This window comes from Neovison vison, chromosome X (genome assembly GCF_020171115.1).
Source record: "Neovison vison isolate M4711 chromosome X, ASM_NN_V1, whole genome shotgun sequence".
Classification (NCBI taxonomy): domain Eukaryota; kingdom Metazoa; phylum Chordata; class Mammalia; order Carnivora; family Mustelidae; genus Neogale; species Neogale vison.
Genome location: NC_058105.1, coordinates 10,463,318 through 10,487,793, shown reverse-complemented (window position 1 = coordinate 10,487,793; position 24,476 = coordinate 10,463,318).

Sequence of the window (24,476 nt, the reverse complement as noted above, 5' to 3'; positions counted from 1 at the left end):
GCAGGCTTCCCGCTGAGCAGAGAGCCCGATGCGGGGCTCGATCCCAGGACCCTGGGATCATGACCTGAGCCGAAGGCAGAGGCTTTAACCCTCTGAGCCACCCAGGCGCCCCTGAAATTTGCCTTTTTGTGCATCATCATTTTTACCATTGGTTTTTGTTAGTGCATGCAGAACTCATTCATTCCTTTTAATTGTACACATGACAATGGAATTATCCATTCTCTTATCAATGGTTTCCAGTTTTTTGCTAACACAAACCAGATTGCAATAACTTATCTTTGTACCATCTCCTTCATCTCCTGTTGTGTATATGAATTGTATAATAGTTTGGTTTCTTTGGGGTATATAATTATATGTGGAGTTCTTGAATCACAGAGCATATGCACTTTAGGTATTACTAGCTCCTGGAAATTATTTTCTAAATGGTTTTCACCAATTTATATTCTTCACATTATCATTTGACAGTGACCATTTTCTAAGCTTTCAAAAATTATTGGAGTCCAATATTAATGTTCGCTAATCTAATGAGTATAAAACCTCATTTTTATTTTTTGCCTCACATTTCCTTAATTATTAGAAGACTGGTCTTTTATATATTCAGTGATTTTTATTTCTTCTATTTCCACTTGATTATATCTATTGTCAATTTATGTTGTTTGTCCTTTTTTGATTCATACGTATTCTTTATGTACTTTAAATACTAAGAATTTAGTGACATATTGCAAATACCTCCCACTCTAAGGTCACCTTTAATTTCATTTATGGTGTATTTTTGGGGGGTGTTCTTGTTTTAAAAACTTCTTTATTATCCCAAGGACATAAATATATGTTATATAGTCTCATTTATTTGTTCAACATCTTCTTGCTTTCTTCTTGTATGGTCTTTCATCTCTCAAGAATTTAATCTTTGCATGAGGGGTGAAAATTTTTTTTTCCAATATGGAAAACCAGTTGTTTTTCCACCAAGTTCACAAATATGTCTGAGTCTGATTCTGGGCTTTCTATTCTGTTCTATTGATCTATTTTGTCTATTTCTTTCATCTCTCAAGAATTTATTCTTTGCATGAGGGGTGAAAATTTTTTTTTCCAATATAGAAAACTAGTTGTTTTTTTTTACCAAGTTCACAAATATGTCTGGATCTGATTCTGGGCTTTCTATTCTGTTCTATTTATCCATTTGTCTATCTTTCTATTGGCTTCACAGCCTTACTTGTAGTTATATGATTAGTCTGTGTGGATGGTGTGAGAAGTCGCTCGTCTTCAGTCCTCCACATCTCAGAAATGTCTTCAGTGACCTTTATATTATGAGTGACATCAGTTTCTCAAGGAATGCAATGTGGCTCATCCCTAAAACTCACAGGATATTGCCAAGGCCTTTCACTGATAACCTAAAATAGAAGAATTTTTGTAATATATAAAATAGTAGTTACAGTACAGTTTCAAAGGAAACCTCACTCACATGAGGTTGATAATCATAGCTGTTATCGAGGAGACACTTACTCTGTGCCAGGCCCTTTGATAAGAGCCTCCCATACAATATCACCTTTAACCTTCACAATATTCCTGTCAGATATTCTTTTCCTATTTTACAGATCTTTTGGAGTCAACTCTAGTCACCTGCTATCAGTGGTAGAAATGCTGAGATGCTCTGTCTTATGCCCTCTACGGTTACTGGACATACATTCCACCATTTGTAAAATCCCAGTGGATGGTGTGCTGCCCAGTCGCTGGCATTTCGGCATGGTTAGTCTGGAAAACTGTGTGCCCACTTCTTCAACACCTCACTCTTTCATCCTCATCTTCCTGGGCCCAACCACTCTCCTCAAAGCATGGCATTTGTCACAGGAAAACAGAATTACAAAACTGCTGTGTGTAGCTCAGCGTAGTGGAAAGGGTACAGAGCCCCTCAAGACCACTACTTTCAAGGAGTGTGACTTACTCGTTTTGGTAGCGACAAAGCAGTTTATTGTGTTATAGACAAACCTGGTAGAACCTACAATATTGGTCAAATGCCATTGGCAGATGCTTGTATCCATAACAAATACTACTCAGTACATTTCTTTCCTTGGCATTGGTGCTGATCAAAAGCATTTGGACCATACCCTGTATTTTCTGTAGAAATTCAGTCATATGGTTTTGATTTTTCTGGTTTTGTTTTGTTTTGTTAGATTTTTTTAAGAAACACCAACAATAAATCACTTCAGATTTCTGGGCCCAATTCTCATATCTAGATGCAGTTAGACTGATCGTCTACTTCAAAATTCTGGATGGTCCTGTCAGTGACTGAACTGGTATGCAAAGAATTGTCCCAAGAATAATGTATATGGAAACCAAACTACACAAAACATAGATAACAAAGAAGACGTGTTTTGTGGAGAGCAATGGGGTATATGATGAGACTATACCCAAGAAAGGATTCACTGTAGGACTGTTTTTTTTTATTTAAAGACTTTATTTTATTTATTTGACAGGCAGACATTACATGTAGGCAGAGAGGCAGGCAGAGAGAGGGAGGAAGCAGGCTCCCCGCTGAGCAGAGAGCCCGATGTGGGGCTCGATCCCAGGACCCTGGGATCATGACCCGAGCCCAAGGCAGAGGCTTTAACCCATTGAGCTACCCAGGTGCCCCCACACACACACTGTAGGACTCTTAAACAGAGTGCTCCTCCAGTCAAACAGTGCTTCTAGAAGTGTGATCCCTGACTACCTGCATTATAGCGGCCTGAGAAAAGTTAATAAACTTGCAGATTCCTGGGTCCTTCCCCAGACTAGCTCCCTAGGTCATTCTGAGTTATGTTTAAGTTTGAAAACTGTGTCTAAATCAGAGAACCCCATTTAAATCAGACGAGTTTTGCAACAACAACAACAACAAAAAATTATTTTCAGGGACAGTTTATGGAGTCTTTCCCCCCCCCCCCAAGGAGAGATCAGTGCAACTTTGAGAGAAACCTGAACTTCAGTGTGGAATGAATTATTTCCATGAGTAAGAGCAAGACAGCCTTGAGTCTTTCCCTGTCCATACCCTCCAAAGTACACAACTGGCTCTGCTTGTATCATTGGCGTTCCCTATAGCTTTAGGGATCTTTCAAAAGTTTTCTTGTGATACGGTTAGACTATATGATGCACAAAGAATGGGAAAGTGATAGTCAAAGGTATCAGAAAACCTTCAGAGGGGCACCTGGGTGGCTCAGTCGGGTGAGCATCCGACTCTTGGTTTCGGCTCAGATCATGGTATCATGGATCATGGGATCGAGCCCCCTATGGGGCTCCATGCATAGTGGGCAGTCTGCTTGAGGTTTCTTCCTCTCCCTCTGGCCCACCCCCCCAACTCATGTGCATGCTCTCTCTTCCTCTAAAATAAATAAATAAATAGATGATAGATAGATAAATAAATAGAAAATCTTCAGAGATAACAACCAGATTTAATGCTGCTTTGTGCCAATCTCAGTCTTATTAAGTAGTATTGTGGTTGGACCAGGCCTCGTGGTTCTTAATTACGATTACAAGTCACCCTTCAGCAAAAACCGTCAGGAAACTTGGAGAAAATAAAGGTTTATTACAGAACCTAGAAATTACACAGCATGTCTGGGGCCATATAGCAAGTTTGGAGGTAGAGAGTGTGGGGACACAAAGGCCCACAGTTATGCTTTTATTGGGGTTGAGGGTGGGTGTCTAGGGTTTCATGTGTAGGCTCACCCTTTGTTGGTGGATTTAAAACACAGTGGGAATTTAAAGTATGGGAGGAGCAAAAACAACTGGCCCCAATGGTCAGTTATCAAAATGAAACAAGATCTCTGAAAACAAAGGAACCTGTGTTGGGGGAGGGCTGCCTGGCTCTTAATCTAGTGCTCCCTCTTCGATGTGGATGCCTCTATGGTCCAAGCTTAAGTCAGGCATCCACATTCCAAATAAAGAAAAATAACCCCACAACAACTGCCAAGGCTTGCCCTGCAACCACCATTGTCGTGAGTGACTGTGTCTATTGCTAATTGTCCAAAAATGGCATTTGCTTTATTAAAATCCTAAAGTAAAACGCATGGAAAGCATGAGGACACCATGAACCTATTACTTTGCAATTGGCATGAGTTAAACACTGTCTTCTTGCCTGTTTTATTTTACTTTATTTAAAGATTGTATTTATTTGAGAGAGAGAGCATGTCATGGTAGGGGGATGGTGGGGGAGAACAGAGGGAGAAGGAGAAGCAGACGCCCCACTGAGCAGCGAGCCCAACATGGGGCTCGATCCCAGGACCCCAAGGTCATGACCTGGGCCAAAGGCAGACACTTAACAGACTGAGCCACCCAGCTGCCCCTACTTTGTTTTATCTTTATTCCCACCCAGCCACATCTAGGGCCACAGGTATCACTTCTTTGTATTCTTGCATCAGTGATCTGGTGAGCTGTTTTTCAATTCCTAAAACAGCCACAGAATGTTTCTTAACTTTCCCCAGGTCAAACAGATCACTTTGTATAGGTGTCCCCTACCACCATCTTATCATGGGTCTGCAGGTTCTCCTGTGTAGTAGGGATTTATTTCCACTGGGAGGTGATGGTAAGGATTTTTTCCCCTCTGGTCAGAACTCCTAAATGCTTTCGTGTAGAGTTACTTTGCCATGTAGAGATTCAGTTGTCCTATGCCATACCATTTACTTTGGGTTGACCTGGAAGCCAGGATGAGGCTCCTGAGGTCCATGCTCCCCAACAATAGGAAGAAACTTGGGCTTTTTCTCTAGCTTAAGCTCCCGGGATCCTGTAAGCTAAGTCCCAGGAGCCAATCCATAGAGATTGGACATGACGCACAGTAACCCTCAATAAAAATTCACTGACTGAGAGTGTGGAAAATAAGTTAAGTTCCAGTTGTCAATTTTTTCTCTCAAAATCTTTGACTTTCAGGAATGCCACAAGTGAAAATAAAAGCAAATGAATAGGTTATAAAATACATTACTAATATATGTGACTATAATCAAATCGACTTTGGACTATTGTTAAAAATGAAACCAAAGGACCTCTCTTTATGTGTGTTTTATATTTACATTGAAACACATTGTACTTAAACTCCTTAAACATATTTTCATTGTAAAACTACAGCCATAGTTGAGTGGCCTTTTGATTTAGCAGCCACAATAGAACAGCTGGTCAGCTGGAGTATTTTCCTGAGGAGTGGTGATCTGAAAAAAACTGAAGAATGCCTAAATGAAGCAGTTGTAATGTGTTTTATGAATTTTTATTCTACTCATGAAATATTCATGGGCCCAGTCAACATGCCAGCAAAACGCCTTGTCCATTTCTTTTGGGTGACCTCCTCCAACTGTGGCAGAACTTCACTACCTTGGAAACAAATTGCTCCCCTTCTCTGACAAAGCCTAGGAGAATTCAGCAACTATGAAAGGCATCTAACATCTTGTCAAAAAGACATGATGCTCTTCTTGATTCATAGGATTAAGAAGGTTATGTGTTTAGGATCCTCCACTCCAGAGAAAACTGTGGAGCCTAGACAAGCCAGGGGATTCTGATCGGGCTTCCTAGCAACTGGAAGTCACACAAAATCAACAGCATGTATAGCAAATATGAAAATATGCCTCTACCTCATTCGGCTATTGAATTAGTAATGGGAGACACGACTTTTCACAAATGGAGATAGCAGAAATCATAATACCACTTTTTGGGCAAAGGCAAGCTGCAATTTCCTGTTGCTTAGAAGGCTCGAAAATGTATTTATCCCAAGGTCATTTGGGTATTCTCCTTTTGTTAATGTGTTTCTTCCCCTGGGCAAAGTGACTAAATCAAATATATACTTTTAGATCCATAGCTGCATTAAAACAAAACAAAACAAAAAAACTGCTATGATTCTGGTCTTTAGATTCTCTTCACTCTTTTCATTTCGCGATGCTTTGACAAACCAACAACTGTGCTGTCAAGTTTAGAATTTAAATAGACTTTCACAAAAATCTTCACGAACACCAGCTGTAATGTCACCAACCAACTCCATCTTTATTTTCTGTCTTTAAACAGAAAGCAGAGACTCGGGATGGCTCTTGCCAGCCGCAGCTTGGGAGGTAGGCTGTAAGGGCGGTCCTTCCCATCTGTGAGAAGCCAAACAGAATCACAAGACAAAATGTGTGATGGAAGAAGCATCTAGATCCCTGGGATGTTGGACTGAGGCTGCTTTTGGGGAAATAATGTTATTGTTTTAAATTATCCTGGTTATGCACTGCAATTTGAGCTGGGCAGGACACAAAATTCAGTCACTGAGACCAACACGTACTGCCAGTGGGGCCGACCTCATACCATCACGTTTGGGAATTTGGAACATTTATGGAAATTTCAAAGGGTCGTACTCTTTCGCTGGCCTGGTGAGGGCAGAAAGAAAGATGAGAAGCAGGGAAGAGATCGGGAAGGTGACAAAGCAACAGTCCTGTGCCCAATGCACTTTGCAAAGTGGGTACAAAAAGATACGACCGAAGGAAGAATTGAGGGAGGCGAGGAATGGCAGATTCGACAGAAGAGGCAAAAGGCTTTTGGAACTACGTAAATGTTTTATAACATGCAGTCAGAACTGACGGGGAAACTCAAGTAGGAGAAAAAGAACAAATGAACACACTTATACATTGTGAAGAGGAAAACTGAAATAAAGCATTGGACAAAGCGAAAAGGATCCAGAGACTTATATGCTGAGGAAAGAGAGAGCCAAAACAAAAACAAAAACAAAAACAAAGAACATTAAAACATGAGGAACATTTCCATTTATATTTGTAGAAATATTTTTTTTAATTGGTGCATTGTACAGAATAAGGGATTGATGTTCATGTGGAGGTGTCGTCTCTGGAGTTTTCCCTGTTGAACGGTCCCTCTTAGCTGATTCTCAACTACCATTCCCACATCTTGGTCATGGGTCTGCAGGTTCTCGTGCCTGGCAGAGGTTTATCTCCATTGAGAGGTGATGGTAAGGATTCTCTCCCTTCTGATCATAGCTCCTAAGTGCTTTCATTTGGAATTGTGCTGCCGGATATGGTGGCTATCAAGCTCCTGAAACATGGCCAGTCAAAATTAAGATGAGCTGGAAGTGTTCATCAGGTGTCCAGAGAGTAGCATAGGAAAGAGAATTTTAAACCTCTCATTTATGTTTTTCTATTGGTAATATAGATTCTATTGGTGATCACATTTTTTTTCAAAGATTTTATTTATTTATTTGACAGAGAGAGATCACAAGTAGGCAGAGAGGCAGGCAGAGAGAAAGGAAGGGAAGCAGGCTCCCCGCTGAGCAGAGAGCCCGATGTGGGACTCGATCCCACAACCCCGAGACCATGACCCGAGCCGAAGGCAGCGGCCCAACCCACTGAGCCACCCAGGAGCCCCACATTTTTGATATATATAATTATATATATATTATATATATAATATATATATTGATATATAAATACATTTCATTAAATATTAATTTCACTCTTTTCATTTTCCTTTTTAAATGCGACTACTAGAAAATTTAAAATTGCATATGTGGCTCACATTGGTGCCTCGCATGACAATTCTATTGGACAGCATTGATTCATGATAAGGACGGGAATTGGACCCGTCCACGCATCCTGAGTCCCATTTCGGTTCAAGTGTTACACCCTCAGGGCAAAATACAGTATTTTCTATAGCAACATGGTTTTAACCAGGGGACTGCACATTGGAAAATGGCCATTTTCTGATGTCAAAAGCAATTATCTGAGAAGACCTTGTGTTTATGGAAGCTTCGCGATTCAAGGATATGTTATAAGTGAATCAAAGAGGCAGGAGCTGAAAATAAACCAGCTCATTTGATTCTTCAGGCGCCGGCTTATTTTGACATCTTCATTGTGAATTTGGCCTTTCAATTTTATCTATTTTGTTCTTTCTAGCCAGCAATACCAGATGAATGGGGCATGGCGATAATTACTAAGCTTGGATTAAAATGTAGGACTGAGCTCTTAGGAAACTTTACATTTCAAAGCCGTCCCAGTTTGCCCTAAATAACAGAACCAAATACATCTAACAGGCTTGTTGAAAAATCAGTTCAGAAATTGGTTTATGGGCATTATCTTACTTTAGCCGTGTGCATCTGTATTCATTGATAGGATTCCCGAGTGTTGCCAGGATAAAACCGGAAAAATAACATGATTTTTACAGTGACACCCCAGTGTATCATGTACTTTTTATGTTGTGATGAACCAAGAACCTTGCTGTCAATGATAGGGAAAACCCAGAGCTTCTCCAGTTGGCACATGCAGGAAAATTGTTTCCTTGTAAGGCTGACAATACTCATTAGAATGCCTTTGAATTCAAAGTGAGATGTTCTAACACCGAATGCATCTTTTAACCATATCCACATTTTCAGTACAGTGGTGACCTTCAGGCACAAATGTAGACAGGTGTGTAAAAAGTTGTTTTCATTCATCTAATATTTAATTTCCTTTTACTATAAGAGGGTGCACTGTAAGAGAAAGGAAGGCTTCATGAGGATTATGATCTAACTGGAGCAATCCACGTCCTATCCATGCAAAGGTAACTATTAGTATGGCTATAAATGCCAGGGAGGAAATGGGCAGTTCGGGTGAGAGACACTGCTAGAGGTCTTAGAAAGACACTTCCCTAACTAGCCAATGTGCAGTAGTAAAGAGAAAGGAATCTTGAGTCTAGATATCTGGGATTAAGTTAGGGCTCTACTGCTTCACAAATCTGAGGACGGATCTCATCTTCCTTCACCTAGATGTCCAGGGTGGGTGATCTTTGGGGTTCATCCTCCTATAATCATATTCTGATGGACACTCTTCAGATCCTTTAACTTCCTTAAATATCACTGAACAAAGGTCATGTGCACGGCTGACTGTCAAAATCTGGGACTATAGAGAGAAGGTACATGCGGGGGGAAAACAATAAAATATATACTATTTAAAATTAATGCCCTCTATTCATAAAAGTCCTCCGATTAGTTTCTCTGATAGAGAGTTTCCAAAGGCTCTTTTTATTTCTTTATTTTTGGAATATGGGTTCTGATCGTATTACTAGCCTTCCTTCTGTCTTGTTGGTGTCTTCCTTCCCTTCTCTACAGTTTTTCATTCCCCAAATCAGCATTCCTATGTTAGGCAGAGCAATTTAATTCTGCTTTTGGCTCATCCTCAGCCCAGTGTAGGCAAGCCTGGGGAAGGGTGTGTGAAGTTGGGTTTGGGGATGGGGGGGAAATAGTAGCACTAAAAATAAAAAGGCTGGGGCAGTAGGAGGCTTTGTTGGTCAAGCATCCAACACTTGGTTTCAGCTCAGGTCATGATCTCAGGATCACAGGACCCAGCCCCACACTGGACTCTGAGCTCAGCAGGGAGTCTGCTTGAGATTCTCTCTCTCTCCCTCTCCCTTTGCCCCTCCCCCGCCGTTTCTGCATGTGTGTGCTCACAAGGGCATGCGTGATCTCTCTCTCTCACACACACAAATAGATAAATCTTTTTTATCGTGTTATGTTAGTCACCACACAGCACATCGTTAGTTTTTGATGTAGTGTGCCATGATTCATTGTTTGCATATAACACCCAGTGCTCCATGCGATAGATGCCCTCCTTAGTACCCATCACCAGCTCATCCATCCCCCCACCCCTTCCCTTCTAAAACCCTCTATTTGTTTCCCGGAGTCCATAGTCTCTCATGGTTCATCCCGCACTCTGGCTTCTCTTCCTTCATTCTCCCCTTCCTTCTCCTAATGTCTCCATGCTGTTTCTCATGTTCCACAAGTAAGTGAAACCTTATGATAATTGACTTATTTCACTCAGCATAATTTCCTCCAGTCCCGTCCATGCTGATGCAAAAGTTAGGATAAAAAAATCTGGGGGCGCCTGGGTGGCTCAGTGGGTTAAAGCCTCTGCCTTCGGCTCAGGTCATGATCCCAGGGTCCTGGGATCGAGCCCCACATTGGGCTCTCTGCTGGGCAAGGAGCCTGCTTCCCTTCCTCTCTCTGCCTCTCTCCACCTACTTGTGATCTCTCTCTCTGTCAAATAAATAAATAAAATCTTTAAAAAACAAAAATCTGTAAAAAAGAGAGAGAAGTAAACAGGCAGGTAGGATATTTGACCAAAGATAGTTTTCAGCATTTTTCAGGCATCCTTTACAAGAACAACATTTTCCACCCCCAAAGAAGTAAGCGAGCTAACTTTGATTTTAAGCATTGCACATGATTGGATTCTTTGATTCGCTGAATTAGTCAGTTCATGGAGTCAACACAACTGGTGACCAGTGTTCAGGCTGATTATGAAAGGACTGCAGTTTCAAGGTTTTTCTCCTTCTTCTGTTCTCGTTCTCATTCATCATTTGCGTGACCGCCATCATCCTTTGTAAACATGTAGACAAAGGGCCAATGAAAAGGCCTCCTTCCTTGTGTAATTCTGCCCTAGAATTTTCTGACGAAAACTCATCCAGAGACATTCACCAAATGTGTGTAATGGTGTCACCCAGGTCCCAACCTCCTTGTCTGTATTTCTTTGACATGAGTGTCAGAAGCTGGATCTCAAAAAATTGCTTCCCTTCGTCAATTTGAATACTGAACGTGGTATAAATTTAGAGTATTTTTATCAGTTATCTATACTTTTCTGAAGCAATCTTTTAATTCCCACAACAATCTTACAGGGCAAGGCTCTCAATTAGTCACATTTAATCAAGAAAGAAATTGAGCACCTGAGCAAAGCAGTCATTTGTTCAATGTCCCACTAGTACGTGGAAGAGCCAGAATCGGAAACCAGGTGTGTGTGAGTGAAGAGCCCACACTCTTTACCCAAATTTGCCTCTCTCTGGTTGGGTGGGGAAAGGCTTCCTCGAGAAGATGGCATTTGAGCTGGTTCTCTGAACAACAACGAGTAGGATTTTGATAGATGGAGATGTATGGAGATGGAAGTTCAGACAGAACATTCCAGATTGAGAGCACCACAGGAACACAGGCACCATCAGGAGGCGATGCTTCACATAAATCTGTGGCGACACTTCCAAGAAATTAGCAGCAAGGTATTTTTAGTCATGAGCCCGAGATTACCGGCAAACTGTATTTAACTAGCCCTTGTCAACCAGTCTTATACATGAGTCTACAGCTTCAGATCTTGTCATATCTAGCGTCAAGTCAGTAGATGAGGCTTCTGGCTCTTTTTCATAAAAACTTCCTGAACCATGAAGTGAAGTGAACAAAAAACACTATCAGGTAAAATCAGAGAAAGCTAGAAAGCACTAAGAGAATTTTTTAAGAAAAAATTTGAATTTTGCTGTGTAATAATTTTCATGATACGGAGAAGTAGGTAAGAGAATGCTAATGCTTCTGGTAAGTGTTGCCAAATTGCCTTACATGAATGTTGTATTTTCTATGACATTACTCCTTTCGTCACATCATCATCAACTCTGGGTTTTATCACATGCCATTCTTACTGCAAGTCCACTTTTTCAACAAAATCAACTGAACCCAGACATTTTTTCATGATGTGGGTCGTCGTCCTACACTTTGATCACTTTTCTTGGTTATCATACCATGATGGTTTATCCCTATACTAAGTAGCCTCAGAAAATATTTGTGACTGCTTTTGCATGACATATTTACGGTTTCCCTGTATTATTCATTCCAGTCAGGCTGTCAAAATCCTCCTTTATAGCCCCCTTCTACTTTCGATCTGCTGCAGCTTATTAAAGCTTATTATAATTCTGTCTAAAGTTAAACTACGTCTGAGTGAGAGCCTGGAATGTTCCCTCATGAATAAACTTATGACATCTATTTTGGCTGCTGAAGACGTTTGTTTGTTTGTTTATATCCTGGTTTTCCAATGTGTTCTGAATACTTAAGGAGGCTGTGGACATGAGAGCTGGATAAGGAGAGATGGCAATAGGTATTCAAAAGTAGAATCCTTAAAGGGACTTTGAAGAAGAGCTCCAGCAGCAAATCCTTTCAATCAAAGCACAGGAAATGAAGAGAATTAATATTTTATTTATGTGTGTTCCATATTAAACCAACTGTGAGGTATTACAAAGTTGTGTTTTAAAAATTTAAATCTTAACATGTTTAAAGGCCATAAAATAAATATGTAAAATATATTGTATAAAAACAGGAAAACATTTTACCGTGTTCAAGAGGTTATCTAGCCCAGTGGTTAAGAGTATGAATTCAGGAGCCAGATTCACTGGGTCTGCAACTCAGTTTCTCTGCTTTCTAGCAGGATGACCCTGAAGAATTCCCTTCCTATCTCCATGCTTTCATTTCCACATCTGTAAAGTGGAGATGATTTCACACTACCTATCTGTGTATTACTCGAAGGGAAATGAGTCAGACTGAGAAAGGCAAATACCTTAGGATTTCACTCAAATGAGGAATCTGAAAACAAACAAAAAGCGCGATCAGATTGTAAATACAGAGGACAAACATGGCTGCCAGGGGGGCAGGTGTGGGGGGTTGGGCAAAATGGGTGAAAAGGAGTGGAAGAGACTGGCTTCCAGTTGCGGAATGAGTCAGTCATAGGAATGAAAGGTGCGGCATGAGGCGTACAGTCAATGATACTGTTAGAGCGTCATATGGTGACAGATGGTCCCTGGTCTTGTGGAGAGCACAGCGTAACGTATAAACTCATTGAACCATCATGTTGTACATCTGAAACTAATGAAATCCTGCGTGTCAACTGTGCTGAAATACGAAAACTTTAAAAAAATACTACCCACCTCTTAGGGTTGTTGGGAAGATTAAATGAGTTAATATATATGCATAAAAACCCAGTAGAAGATCACTTGGCATATAGTGAGTGCAATTTAAATAAGGCCTTTTATTAAACAAGAGCTGTTTCACATTTCTCGTGTTTTTAATCTTCAGAGTCAATTCTACATAATTTAAATATACTTGTACAGCATTGCAAGGTTATAAGGTTATAACCTTATATAAGGTTATAGTTTGTCTTGTTTGTTTTTTTGTCTTGTTTGTTACTTGATTCAGTGTCCCACGTGGTGTTTAGGACAGCAAGAGCTCAGTATATTAGCTAGAAGAATGATTGAGTGGATCACGGTTGAAAAATTATGATTTTAGTTGTACTAAAGGGCAATACCATTGGAGATGGCGAGTGAAATTATTTTCACTGTAGTAAAGAATAAAGTGTCAGTGTTGGCAGGGCCACTTTGATCTTTATGAGTTTTGTGATAAATACCTTGTTCTTTGGAAGACAACTCCTTGGTATTTAACTTAACCTGATGATATGCTAATATCAAGAATGATGAGCTGGCAACCATGTTAGAATTAAATTGTTCATTTTATCATTAGGAAAAATGTAATCGATGGAAGGCAATACAAGTATATTATGTCAGTTCTATTCTGACTTACAATATTCCCATTATATAGGGGAAAATTTTTGCCTTTCATTCCCATGGCTGACTCATTCCACAACTGGAAGCCTGTCTCTCCTACTTCCTTTCACCCATTTTGCCCAAACTCCCACTCTAGGCCCTCTGGTAGCCATGTTTGTTCTCTGTATTTACAGTCTGATTCTAGAGATATTGAAAATTATAGTAAACAGAAACAATTAGACTGTTTCTTTCTGATAGCAATATAATTATCTGAAGAGATTTTTAAAATTCACTCAAATTTATTAACATTTCTGTCAATGAAAAAAACACCACAGGTACAGGTAAAAGAAGCTGAGGGAAATCTTGCAATGGATTTCAAGCCAAAAGCATACAACCTTAATACATAAAAGATATGTGTAGGGAAAGAAAGCACACATAAAGAGAAAAATGGGCAAAAGATATACATGCAGATACAAAATAAGAAACACAAGTGGTCTCACTACTAATAAAAATGCCAATTAATAAAGAGATACAGCCCCCCACCCCTTGGAATTGTCGGGGTTTTTAATGATAAGTATTCAGCTGACAAAATTGTGAGAAATGAGTGCTCTCACACCCTGCTGGTGGTAGTGTGAATCTGTACATCCAGTCTGTGGAGCCATTTAGCACAACAGAGTGTCTAGAAAATGTTTATACCCTTTGACTCAGCAAGTTTACTTCTAGGAATATAGTCTATAAAATAACTGGGCAAGTAGGCACCTATAACCATGCAAAGATATTTATCATATAAGTTGACTCTAATATTAAGAAACCCCAAAAGTGATTTAGATGTTGGTTTGATTGGCTTTGAGCTCATTAAATACATTGAGATGTGCTATGTGCCAAGAAATACCACATCATTTATTGATTTTTTTATTATATACTACTTATCTTATTTGCATTATTTCATCGGCTCCTCACCACAACACTAGGGACTACTTAGTTTCCCATATTGCAAATGAAGAAATTGATAATCAGAATAAATGTCATGTCCAAAAATTCAGAATGAGGTCTATCAGACGCCAAGGCTCAGGCTCTTAAGATTATGCTATACCATAGTACTTGGTGGCTTGGAAAGAAGTGAGAAGAGCAGATGCCAAATAATGTACAGGTATGATCCCATTTTTATTATAATTATAGCTAAAGATATATAGCCAGGTGCCATTGTTGTTGGAGACTTAAATGTCCTTCTTTTTCACATGTTTCCTTCAATAACTATATTAGTTCATGTAATTTTGAAAGTTCTATTTTCAAATGAATCGACTTGTTTTACTTAATGGCTAAATCGTTATATTTATACATTTAGTCATATTTAGGAACTCAATTAAAATCAAAGATCATTCTAGGACAAGAGAGAAGTGTGTATGTATGTGTGTGTGTGTGTGTTAGTATCATGCAGATATTGTAACAGAAACAAGTTAGCTGACTTTTCCATTTAGTGGCTAATGTGTTCCATTAAGTTTATTTCAATAATTGAAATAATTCACTTCTTACACAGAACAGCTCCATCCCACGCCTTAGAGAAACCTGTCAGAAGTGAATATAGCTAATTGGGTGATGGTTTTACATAGTCATCTCTACACTCAATTTAAAATTTGTCCTTTGTTTACCATAATCTGAGTGAAATAATTTTATAATAATGATAATAGTGAAATCACTGTCACTCTTTTGATAATTCCGTTGCCAAAGACATCATCATAACATTTAATTTATAAATGTAATTCAATTCATGTTTATGCTCTGTGCCAGATAAGGGGGAAATAAAAACATGGCCCTTTCCCCCATAAGGCACACTGTCTATTGATGGAAAGGGTTATTGCATGCAGTATATGTTTTTATGTAGTAAAAAAAAACTTATGGGAAGTTGAAAAGTGATAAAATAAATGGCAATAAGTCTTTTATTCAGATACTAACTGGGTGCCAGAAGTTGTCTTAGATACTGTGGGCACAACAAAACCAGTAAAACATAGTTCTTGGTCCCAAGTGGCTCAGTCTAGTAGGGTAATCACAAAATGATTAGCAAAAGTAATTTTTGCAAAAGGTGTAGCAGAGCCTTAACTAATTGAAGTGACAGCAAAGGAGCTGAAAAATGTTTCAGTTTGACAAGCAAAATGTGATGAAATGAAGGAACTCCTCTTGGAAATGTTTCAATGAACCAATACATTGAATAGTACTGCCTGTTGTATTTCCACACCATTTCCATGCGTCATAACTGCAGTCTGGGCCAGGTTCTCCCTTTCATAGGCCGGAGCTGTCACTTAAGGTATACATTACCACAACCAAGTAGTCCAAAATGCTTCCTTCTGTCTTGAAATTACTGAGGTGTTTTTTCCCTTGGAGTCAGAAAGTAGAAAACAAAAGATCCAAGTCAGAAATCAGTCATGTGAGTGGTTTGCCCTTGTGGTCCAACACCCATGTGGTCGAACAGACTGTAAATATATATTTAATGAGCTCAACTATTATTTTTTAAAGTTATTATTTAAATTCCAGTTAGTTAACATACCATGTGACATTAGTTTCAGAAGTGCAATACAGTAATTCAGCACTTCCATACAACATCCTGTGCTCATCAGGACAAGTGCACTCCTTAATCCCCATCACCTGTTTCACTGAGCCTTTCACCCCAACCCCTCTGGTAACCTTCAGTTTGTTCTCTTTAGTTAAGACTCTGTCTCTTGGTTTGTCTCACTCTCTTTTTTCCCTTTAATCATTTGTTTTGTTTCTTAAATTCCACATATGAGTGAAATCCTATGGTATTTGTCTTTCTCTGACTTATCTCACTTAGCATAATACTCTCTAGCTCCATCCATGTTGTTGCAAATGGGAAGCTTTCATTCCTTTTGATGGCTGAGTAATAGTCCATCATGTATATCTACCACCTCTTCTTTATCCATTCATCAGCCCTTGAACCCTTGGGTTGTTTCCATAGCTTGACGATGGTAGATAATGCTGCTATAAACATCGGGGTGCATGTGTCCCTTTGAATTAGTCTTTTTGCATTCTTTGGGTAAATACCTAGTAGTGTAGTCGGACACTGATACTTTTAAACTAGAGCTTCAAGAAACAACTTGGGAAGAACTTTAGTCCTGACCCTGGCATTCTAGGGCCTGCAGATCAATCATATTGAGGGCCATAATTGACGATTCTCTACAATTGGTGATTCTCTCAGCAAATCAAAATTCAACAATCCCTATTACTATCTGTGCCTTCTTGCAGACCTCATCCCTGGCTTCTAAACACGGAAACATCGCTGGCCATGACAATGGGTTAGAAACGGATAATAAAGGAAGTCATTTATGTCATCAACTCCCTTTGCCTGACTACTGGGAATGCAGCAGTTCACCCTCCTAGTCTTGCTCTAGTCTTACTCCTTTGGAATCCCACCTTTTACCTCCATTTCTTTATAAAATGTTTACCCTCTCTATTCAACTAAAAAGTCCATAAAGGGAATGATTTTTGTCCCCAGTATCTTTAAAAAGGTGTTTCTAGCATCCTATCTACAATATATTTGCTATTCAGTAGATTTTTATTGAATGAATTAATGAGTATCCTAAGCATATATTGATTGAATTTAAAGTTTTGGCACAACAAGATGTCTATACAGGGAAAGAAGAAAAAAATTCTGGATCTGTCCAAGTAAGCAAAACTCTAACAGAAAAGATATAAAGGTCATATTAGAGTATCCTAAAGCAAAATTCAGATCTTTGAGAAAAATTTGAAAATGTAGTATGATAACCAGAGAAAATAGACCATAATAGCCTTATTTTTCTTTTTGTACATGAATTGTCACATGTCAAGAGAAAAGAACAGATAAAATTGAAGGAATAATGGTTTGGGAAAATAGTGAAAATAATTGCTTTGTATTACTAAGGTAGTAGCAGGAAATGATCATCTGGCAATGGGAGTACAGCTCGAGGCTTATTTCTTTTCGCAGTGAAAGAATTTCCGATGCAATTATGGCAGGAGACCCAAAATTGCTGTTCTCTCCATTAAAGACCCCATACATGTAACAGAGAAATCCAAATCACTCCTTTAAATGCTTCAGTGTGATGAGTTGATTATCTAAATCGGAAACTAACTCCTCGTGAAGAGAAAGGAAACAGGCATTTGGTCCTCAAATACTGATAAATAAAGCCACTGGTGGGTTGTGCTAGGAGCCCCAATAAAGATAAGTTCCCTGCCTCTGTGGCACCTGTATTGTAAAACTAAAACAAATTATCAAGTTTAAAAGGTAAGACCTGAAATTTTACCGTGTACTTCTTTTACACTTTAAGATTTTATTTAATTTATTATTTATTTTAGAGACAGAGAGAGACTGTGAGCAGGGGAGAGGAGCAGAGGGAGAGGGACAAGTGGACTCTGTGCTGAGTGTGGAGCCCAATGTGGGGCTTGATCTCAGCACCTTGAGATCATGACCTGAACCGGAACCAGGAGTCAGTTGGACGCTTGACCGACTGAGCCACCCAGGCACCCCACTTCTTTTACTGTTGTTGTTTTATGTGTGTCTCCACACCTGATTGTAAGCTCAACTGGGTATTTCGTGAAGGCTACAGATAAAGAAATCTTGCCCTCCACCAGTGAATGGAGTTAAGCAAATGAATGAGTAGAATATACAGTGTATCACTTGGTGACATATAGGGAAAAATAAAATGGGAGAGAGTGAAGAAAGGGTGTAGGGTGTGGGTCGCCTCACTGCTCTGGAGCCGTGGATAGGTTAGAATCTTGAAAAATACTCACCCTCGTGTGGTAATAATTGGAAATCAAGAAAATGGGCATAATACCATTTGTCTTGATGATCTCAAGGTAAATGATAGATGGGAGGCATTGAACATTGAAAGAGAGGGAGGGGGTTCTTCTTAGAAGTCCACAGAGCTCTTGGGCATCCTTTTACTCCTGCCAGTGGGTGCATGGAGGTCTGAGACTGGGCAGTCATAACCGGAATAAAGTCATCTTCTGGACTTCCACTATGGAGACAGGAGAAGCCTTGGGCAGAATGTTCTGATCCATATCCCACTGAGGTCATGGACTTCCTACACTTGGTCACGTTCAAAAAGTCTGGACGATAGGATACTGGAAGAAAACATACTGTTAACATTGCCATTGCTTGTGCTACTACTTAATTCCAAAGATTTACAAACTTCTAATAAAAGGTCTTCAAATTTGAGGAGGCCTTGGTGGCTCAGTCAATTAAGTGTCGACACTCGATTTTGGCTGAGGTCATGATCTTAGGGTCATGAGTTCGAGCTGCGTGTTGGGCTCTGTGCTGGGCTTCAAGCTTCCTTAAGATTCTCTCTCTCCCAAACCATGAGAGACTATGGACTCCGGGAAACAATTTGAGGGTTTTAGATGGGAGGGGGTGGGGGGGTGGTGAGCCCGGTGATGGGTATTAAGGAGGGCACGGATTACATAAAGCACTGGGTGTTATATGCAAACAATGAATCATGGAGCACTACATCAAAAACTAATGACTTACTGTATGGTGACTAACATAACACAATAAAAAAGTTAAAAATAAAACCAGGATAATGGAAAAAATAAAATAAAATTCTAGAACATTAAAAAAAAAAAAGATTTCTCTCTCACTTTCCATCTGCCCCTACCTCACTGCCCCCACCCAAAAAAAAAGAGGGTTTTAGATTCAAAAATGGTTTTTAACTGCGACAAAAGCTGAATCACAGAAACAAGAAACTGTCTTGGGGAGAGAAGACTGGGGCAAGCTATGCTCCCAAGAGTCCTTGCTGACAGCGACAATAACTGTGAATAGGACTGATGGAAAATCTTCACATATTCCTTTTCTGTGAGAGGAGTCTATTACTAAAGATGCATCAGCAAAACCCATAATTTATGCTTTCTATCTAGTCTCTATAGACTCTAAGCCCATCATTGCAGAAATGAGTCTCAGGAATCAGGGAGGTAAAATAAGAAATTTCACTCTCTATCGAAGCTCACCCAGAGTTGACAGTTTAGGGAGAGCAATGAGACATGTAACCAAATAACTAAAAAATCAACTGCTGCCAGGGTCGGGTTACCCTTCTGAGCCATGACAGTTCTTTGGGGCCCTTGAGAAACTTAAAGACAGTCAGAAACCAACGTGGTTTCCTTAGCTTGGAGATTTCATTATTCCCATGAAGCAGTATGTGAAATGAAGCTGTCATTCATGAAAGCTGTCACAAGGAAGATAGAGCAGCCAACAACTCAAGACTGCTCAACGATGTAAATTTTTGACCAAGATTTATGAAGTTCCAAGAAATCATTTTTCCTACATTTCATGATCTTCCACAACTTTCAGCTTCTACTTAACACACCACCCTGATCCCTCCCGTTATCAGGAAATATGGAGTGAATTTGTGTTCCACTGCAACTTTAAAAACCCTTAGTCAAGAAATGGTGCTGTTGGCTCACAAGCACCTGACCTCTGGCTGTCCTCTGTGAACCAGCCCTGGACTTTTCTGCATCCTTCTAGATATCCTGACACTTACATTTCTTCTCTATGTACAGAATGATTATAAGATTATAGGTTACCTGTGTATTAACTAAGAAAACAGTAAAAGTCTTTGTAAGCAGAAAGAAGGTAGGTTATCAGGGAATGGCTTCTCTGACTGCTTAAGGAAGGGCAGGATAGAAGGCTATGGTATTGCCTTCTCCAAGAGCAAAGGACTCCAGAGCTATGATGTTTAGCGGAGTATCCAGAATTCTCCAATTTAGATGGAAATAAAACCAACAATACATGGTTTTGTCCAGTGCCAAATAAAAGATGCACACCTCTTTTCCAGGGAGGATGTGGCAGTGACATCTCCTTCTGGAGGTCTTAGGCTTTTATTAGGCTGAAACAGGGGAGTCAGAATGGGAGTGGAGACAACATTGGGGGAGTGGGGGTGGTAAGGATATGCCAGAAAGGGGTGTTCTGGAAAGAGGTGTAGAGTTGGAAAGGTTAAGTCATGTCAAGAGACAGTAATTTGATCAGTTTGCCTAGAGTGAAAGTTTCCAACAGGGTAATGGCTAAAAATGAGATTGGAAAAGTAAATTTGAAACAGATTATATGAGTCTTTGAACACCACAAGGCTGTAAACTGGATTTAAGATTTTCAGTTGTAAGTGATCAGTGACAGATCTGATTCTCGTGCCTTATTTATCATTACACAGCAAATATCATTATCTTTTTCCAAACAAAAGCCACCTCTAGAAATCACTTCAGAGAGTAGAAATCACTGGTCTCAGAAGGTCCTTTGTCTTTTCTGATTGCTTAAATATTTTCAGATACAGCATAGATCTTCCAGAATGACCAAGTATGATATATATATGTGTCACTTCTACTGGTGGTTCCAGAACATTTTCCATCACTTTAATGTCCTTCTCTTTGGAGCTCATTTAAGAATGCCCATCGAAAATACATACAGAAAAGAAAAGAATAAAGAAAAAACATGTACATAGATGTATTAGACAGAGAAACTGACTTATTTCAAAACAGTAATAAGGCCATTCCATTGTTAATTCTTCCCCTGAATACTGAAATAATTTAACTCTCGGGAGTACCATTAATTGACAGGCACACAGTGACAGAATGTGTTATCTGCTCTTTGAGTTAATTTGTATTGATCCCCAAAAAATGTCAGTGGAAACTGCTGTTGCAAAACCATCTCCTTCAAACTGCTGATGAATTTTATATCAAGACATCTAAAAAAGATAACCTGAAGAATGAAACATAAAATTCAGCAACTTTTAAATGAAAATGTTCTCTTATAAAAAAATCACATGTATCACAATGGTTTAAGATAATTCAAGGGTGTCCTAATGCATGCATCATATACGTGAAGATAGAAAAAAGAAAAACTCTGGCTTATTTGTATTAGAGAAGGATTAGAATTATTTTCTATGAAAAGTGATTCTAGGCTGGGCTTTCCCAGGGATAGTTTCTATTAATTACTTTTTTCTTGTGAATGGGATATGATTTCTTGTTTCTTTACATGTCTTATAATTTTTCTGAAATTTTTTTGAAAACTGGGCATTTTGAATATCATAATGTGGCAATTCTGAAAATTATATTCCCCCTTCCTTAAGGTTTCCTGTTGCTGCTTGTGTGGATATTGATGTTTGTTTACTGGCTTTTTAAAATTAATCTTGTATCCTCTGTACTTTTTCTTGTGTATGATCAACTGAAGTCTCTGTTCCATTAGCTGAGTTGAGAGCCTTTTCATTCAGAGTACCAGGAACCAAACTAATCCAAACCAAACTCAAGATATTCCTGTCTTTGTAGATCAGATATGTATTGGGGCACTCCTTCCTTGCTTAGCCAGGAAGTTTAAAACTCTACGTTAGCCTTCACTTCTTGGTTGTACAGAGCCTGAAGGTTGGCCAGTAGTGAGAGCTTAAGGACTACTCAGGTCATTTCTGAGAATGTGTTCTGATCTAGGCATTCATGTAGATTTCTAGAGTGTTTGGAATTCATGGGAGTTTTTTCAAAGTCTTTATTCTCCAAGTATTTTTCTTCTCAAGATTCTTCCTTCTTAAATTTGTTTAGTATATTTCTTACCCCAACCATCACCTTTTGTGATGGGGAGCAACACCTAATACATTTGCCTAGAAATATTTTTGACAAACACTTCCCAGGATGCCACCACAGTCCTGGGGAAGCTCTGAGATTGGCAAAATGGAAGCAAATGCTTATTCCAATCCCTCAGGGAGCCACAGGCAAGGTCAAGACATACATAATTCTTTGAGAGGAAAATCCATATTGCTTTCTCTTGTACTGGCAACCTTCACTGGGAATGCCATTCAAAGCTCCTTCCACACTGGGGTATAGGAGATAACAGGGTACATTGAAATGCTCTTTATTCTTTACCTTGAAGAGCTCTTTTACCAAAATTCAGCAGTCTTTCTCTTTGCTGAGCACTTCCTTGGTTGTTGTAAGTATAGATTAGATTCCAGAGTCCCAGAAAAGTTGAATCTGACAGTTTTTGTCAGCTTCTCTGTTGCTCTTGTGAAAGGTTGGCATTTTAGACTGCCTTCCTCTGACAGCCATCACTTTTATTACTTTTAAGTATTTGTCCCTGTACATTGAAAACCAACATAGACATCTATGATCTGAAATTGCTTAGAATTCCGAGTATCTTTTGTTGATTATCTTTTATTGTGTGTCTCAGTCTCTGATAAAAGGGATGGGGAGTCACTAATGAGGTTAGTCAAGTTAGTAATGAGCGCTTGCTACATACAAGTCAGGCATTGTCTTCACTCTGTTGTTCTGCACAGCAGTCGTGGGAAGTGGCTCTTCTTATGTACATTTGCAGATGATAAAAAAAAAAGTCATGCTGAGTGACTTGCTGGAACTTACACTGTTAATAAAACAATGGCACGGGGATTTGAATCCACGTAGTCCATCTCCAGAGTCTGTGCTCTGGACTGCTGCCTGCTATTACCAATACTACAGAGAAATAGTCATCAATGAACAATAATAACAATGAGGAAAAAGCTTTCACTCCAGACTGTTTCTCTAGCTGGAGTTATTTGTTTTCTGTGTCACAAATAGACACTAGCATAAAGAGTTCCACTCTGGGGTGCCTGGGTGACTCGGTCAGTTGGGTGTCCAACTCTTGATTTTGGCTTAGGTTATGGTCTCTGTGTTCTGAGATCAAGCCCCGTGTCAGGCTCCTCCTTGGGTGTGAAGCCAGCTTGGGATTCTCTCTCTTCCACTCTCCCTATCCTTCCCCCTGCTCTCTAAAAATAAAAAATAAAAATAAGAATTCCAGGAAGAGAATTGATTGATTTGGAAGTTCCTTCCTTGTCAGTCTTCATGTACTATTTTGGTGTGGTTTCATTATTCTTTTTGTTTTGCTTTTGCCCTTGTCAATCCTTTTGAGATGAACCTGATGCTAGTACTGATTTTATCTATTTTAACTTATTTTGATACATTCCCACTGGGGGGCTAATAATTAGGTTGCTTAAGTGGCCTTTTGAAATCACATTTCTTCCTAATTGGCACAGAATTCTAGGTTGTGACATTTGTGGATATTGATTTATGTTTTCTCTTATGTTAACTTCTGGGTTATCTTTTATAAAATTAAATAATAATTCCCCAAATTAAAGCGAATTTGGCAGACCACCACTCGCTCATGTAAGAGTAGATTTGAAATCTCTTTGACAGAAGCTGAAGTGAGCTCTTAAACTCAGCTGCATTGATGTCAGGAGCCTGGAGAAGAACATTACAACTACTAAGTGGAAGATTAACTAAAGAATATAACAAACATCACAAAAATGAAAGCGGATCTGTGGATGTAGAGAGTTTGATACCGTAACCACAACAGGAGAAAATGACATGGTGTTTGAATTGCAAGCTCTGAGATACAACTGATTTTTCTTTACCCCTTGAAACGAATTGGAGTTGGTAGAAAAGCTCATGAAAGAAATAGCATTCATGATATACACATCCCTGGCATCTTTTTGAAGTCATAGGATTGCCGTTTCTTTTCCTGAGAAGTAATTTGCTACGAATCATTTGAACAACTCTCTAAAATATTTTGCAGTGTAATCCCTAATTGGGTAAATTAGAGACATTGTGTTTTTTTTTTAAACCACAATTAGCAAGAAAATGGCTCAAAATTCCATTGAAAAAATGCTATGCTGTGTAAGTGCTTAATTACTAAACAAATTAAATATATGTTAACATCGACATGAAATAACTCTGCGTGAAATTACTACAAAAATGAAAAAAGTCTAAACTCCGTTCTCTCAGGAACTGAGTTTCTCCAGGTCTGAGATGGGACAGGAGGGGGGTCATTAACACCTGTTAGAAAAGAAACAAGGCGAGCCCCTCTGACTCAGCATCTCCGCACCCTGAGCTTGGTCTGGATCTGGGACTCAGGATGAACCAGGCCACCAGTGGACACTTCTGAGGGACTCATAGAGGGAGGTCAAACACCACGCTCCATAGCAGATCTGCCTGTTCTCCTGAGGCCAGATGTCAGGGGGACACCTTAGCCTACCATCCAGGGTACTGTGGGAGGTTCCCTGATGAGGGCATCGTGGGAGACACCTAACTCCCACGGAGGCCTTAAGAGCCCCCCCACAGGGGGTCCAACTTCAGCAGCCTTCCCCTCTAGGTATCAGAAGTCAGCATGGGGAGCCCCTAGCTCTGGAAAAAGG